The sequence below is a fragment of the Mustelus asterias genome, chromosome 25 (assembly GCF_964213995.1).
Source record: "Mustelus asterias chromosome 25, sMusAst1.hap1.1, whole genome shotgun sequence".
Taxonomy (NCBI): Eukaryota; Metazoa; Chordata; class Chondrichthyes; order Carcharhiniformes; family Triakidae; genus Mustelus; species Mustelus asterias.
Genome location: NC_135825.1, coordinates 15,431,483 through 15,435,658, shown reverse-complemented (window position 1 = coordinate 15,435,658; position 4,176 = coordinate 15,431,483).

Below are 4,176 nucleotides of genomic sequence, written 5' to 3'. Positions count from 1 at the left end.
TTCTGTTAGTAAGGATGTTCAGAATCCAATATATGCAAAGAAAACTTTGAACGATGGAAATCTAAAAGTAAAATAGAAAGCATTTTGCAAGTCTTCCTATCTTCAATGCTAAACGCTGCAAGCCTGTGTTTCTACATGAGAATTAAAAATCCATAGACTGAAGCACTCTTTATTCTTAAGGTGCTCATTTTCACAAAAGGAGTGACAATCTGCATTTAAGTAACACAATTAACATAGACAAATGTCCCGTGTTTCACACAAGGTTTGTTAAACCTTTCGTCCCTCTCTTGTAGGCAACCGATTCCCCTCATTGGACTCCAATTCACTGGGTAGTGGCTGTTATTGGCGCTTCTCTCAAAAAGACGTGATTTATGTGTGGGTAGATACAGCAAGGGCTGGAATATCTGTTGAAAATTACAACTTATACCAATTCTTTATAGAATATGGGGGCGTTTCTCCCCCCCACCCTCCCCCCCCCCCCCCCCCCCCCCCCCCCAAAAAAAAATCAGTGTCCAACGGGCAGTAAAACGGGAGGTTTTCCCACCCGGTTCTTGGCTGAGCTGAGTTTCATGAACTTACTGCACTGGGCGGGAATTAGATTTTTTGACTCCCACTCATTTTTTCACCCAGCTACGCTACTTAACCAGCATAGCGGGGCAGAAAAATCCCACCCTCTGTAAAGTAAAAAAGTAAACTTTATTTATTAGTGTCACAAGTAGGCTTACATTAACACTGCAATGAGGTTTACTGTGAAAATCCCCTAGTTGCCACACTCCGGCGCCTGTTCGGGTACACTGAGGGAGAATTTAGCATGGCCAAGGTGTCCAGCCAGCACATCTTTCAGACTGTGGGAGGAAACCGGAGCACCCAGAGGAAACCCACGCAGACATGGAGAGAAAGTGGAGACACCACATAGTGACCCAAACCAGGGCTCAAACCCCGGTCCCTGACTCTGTGAGGCAGCAGCGCTAACCACTGTGCCACCGTGCTTATATATAAAGTATAGAAGCATGAATCTTAATTGCAGAGCACAGTCACAATCACAATCTTACTGAGATTGGCGAGGTAGTTAAAATTTTATTAATTGCAAATCCAGACAGAAGACCTTTGAACAGTCCCAAACCATTGTGAATTGCCAAATTATGGGTCAAATCCCCCACCCAAGTTTGAAGAGAAGAAAAAAAAATTATATCTGCACTCCAATGTAATGAATTCTTGGGATATAATTTAATTTAGTTTGCAATTCCTGTGTGAATAATGAATTGTTGGATGATTAATATCACAAAATGCAAACAAGTGCACACCTGTCACATTGTTAACTCAAAATTTATTACAATTACGCAGCTCTTCCTCAAGGCTTTTTCCTGCCTGGCGGATGGTCTCATAACAAGGCTGAAATAATAAATCTTTTTATGCACAGAACCATTGGCCAGAAAGGGGAGGTGATGGCCTAGTGGTATTATCGCTAGGCTAATAGATAAACTTAACAATGCAGAAACTCAGCTAATGTTCTGGGGCCTGGGTTCGAATCCCACCACGGCAGAGTTTGAATTCAATAAAAATAATATCTGGAATTAAGAATCTACTGATGACTATGAAACCATTGTCAATCGTTGGAAAAACCAATCATTGATGTCCTTTAGGGAATGAAATCTGCCGTCCTTACCTGGTCTGGCCGACATGCGACTCCAGAGCCACAGCAATGTGGTTGACTCTCAACTGCCCTCTGAAATGGCCTAGCAAGTCACTCAGATTCAAGGCCAACTAGGGATCGGCAAAAATGCTGGCCAGCCAGAGATGCCCATGTCCCACAAATCAATAAAAAAAAAATTTGGCTCATCATGTCTGCACCAGCTCTCCAAATGAGCATAAGGACTTAGTGCCATTCCCCTGTATCCCTGCATATTATTTCTTTTCAAGTAATGCCCTCAATGCCTCAATTGAACCTGCCTCCACCACACTTCCAGGCAGTGCATTCCAGGCCCAAACCACTTGTGTGAAAAAGTTTTTTCTCGCATCATTTTTGTTTCTTTTGCAAATCACTTCAAATCTGTGCTCTCTCGTTCATGATCCTTTACACATGGGAACAAGTTTCTTATCTACTCTGTCCAGACCCTTCATGATTTTGAACATCTCTATCAAATCTCCACTTAGCCTTCTCTTCTCCAAGGAGACCAATCCCAATCTCTCCCATCTATCCTCATCACTGAAGTTTCTCATTCCTGGAACCATTCTTGTAAAACGTCTTCTGCACTCTCTCCAATATGTTCACATCCTTCCGAAGCATGGGACCTAGAAACTGCACATAATATTCCTGATGAGGTCTAACTAGTATAAGTTTAGCATAGCCTCTTTGCCCCTGTACCCTATGTCCCTATTAATAAAGCCTAGAATACTAAATGCTTTATTAACAGCTCCCTCCACTTGTTCTGCAACCTTCAATAATTTTGCACATATACACCCATACCCCTCCTTATTTTATATTCTCTCTCCTTGTTGTTCATCCTACCAAAATGCATGACCTCACACTGCTTCATTTGTATTTCATCTGCCATCTATTGCCCACTGCACCAACCTGTCTATGCCCTCCTGAGCTTCTACACTATCCTCACAGTTTATGATACTTTCAAGTTTTGTGTCATCCACAAACTTTGAAATTGTCCTCTGCACATCAATCAGTAAAGGCAAGGTTCCCAATACTGATTCCTGGGTAACAACTACAAACCTTCCTCCAGCTCAAAAAATATCCATTAGTCATTAGTCTCTGCTTTCTATTATTCAGCAAATTTTGCTTTCATTGCTAGTATCCGTTTTACTCCATGAGCTACAACTTTCCTCAAGTCTGTTGTGTGGCACTGTATCGAATGCCTTCTAAGAGTTTAGGTACACCACATCAACAGTATTCTTCTCAACCATTTCTGTTACATCCTCAAAAAAAACACGAGCTTCCATCCCAAAAGGTCAATCGACATAGAACAACCTGCTCCGAAAACTCTGCTCACGCTTTGACAGCTATGACAAATTGCACCACAGAAGCTGCAACAATCCACAACATTCTACATAAAATACCCATAACATTCTAAAAAAGTCAATCCGTCTCAGCATCCAACGCTAAGGAATCCGTTTAAAAAGCACAGGATCCCAATCCACATCCTTATCAAATACAAATCAATTCTTCCTTGGGTCATTCCCCCCATCTGTGTACCAAGTTTCGTTGAAATCTGTGCATTAGCTAAAATCTATTGTTTACAGTGAGAGATGACCAGGGACAGGAACAATTTCTAACCACCTTCAGTGGAAGAGGTAATCAGAAAATATTGTAAGTATAAGAACTGCCATCTTTTGACCCATAATCATAACATTGCCACATTGATCTTGTGGGGGGGGGGGGGAATCATAGAATTGCCACAGTGCAGAAGGAGGCCATTCAGCCCTTCATGTCTGCACCGATCATAATCCCACCCAGGCCCTATTCCCATAACCCCACATATTTACCCTGCTAATCCTCTAACACTAGGGTCAATTTGGCATGGCCAATGCATCTAATCAGCACATCTTTAGACTGTGGGAGGAAACCGGAGCACCCGGAGGAATCCCATGCAGACACGTGGAGAATGTGCAATCTTCACACAGACAGTGACCCGAGGCCGGAATTGAACCCGGGTCTCTGGCGCTGTGAGGCAGCAGTACTAACCACTGTGCCACCATGCCACCCAAAACGGAAAGGATTTGCATTCATATTGCACCTTTCACAACGCGAGGACATGAGTTTACAGTCGATTAAAATTTTTTCTGAAGCATAATTACTGTTTTAATCTAGGAAAGGCAAAAACCTGTTGAAGGACATGAGGTTTGAAACAATAACAAAATAAATCAGTTCATTTTGTTGCAGGGTGAAAATACAGAGGACAGCACTAGCCTCTATTTAACATCTCATTTGAAAAACAAAACCAGCGACATTACAGCATTCCATTGCAGTGCCTGTCTGGAATGTGTGTTCAAGCCTCTTGGATGAAAGCTTGAACGCATGCGCTTCTGAATCAGGAGTAACAGCCAAGGTTGGCATCTACTGTCTTGAGTCAATGCTGTGCATTGTTCGTTTATCAAAAACCACTATAGTATTAAGCCACAAAATCTTGTCAATAGGATGTTAAGTTAACTGAGTTGAAGATAGTA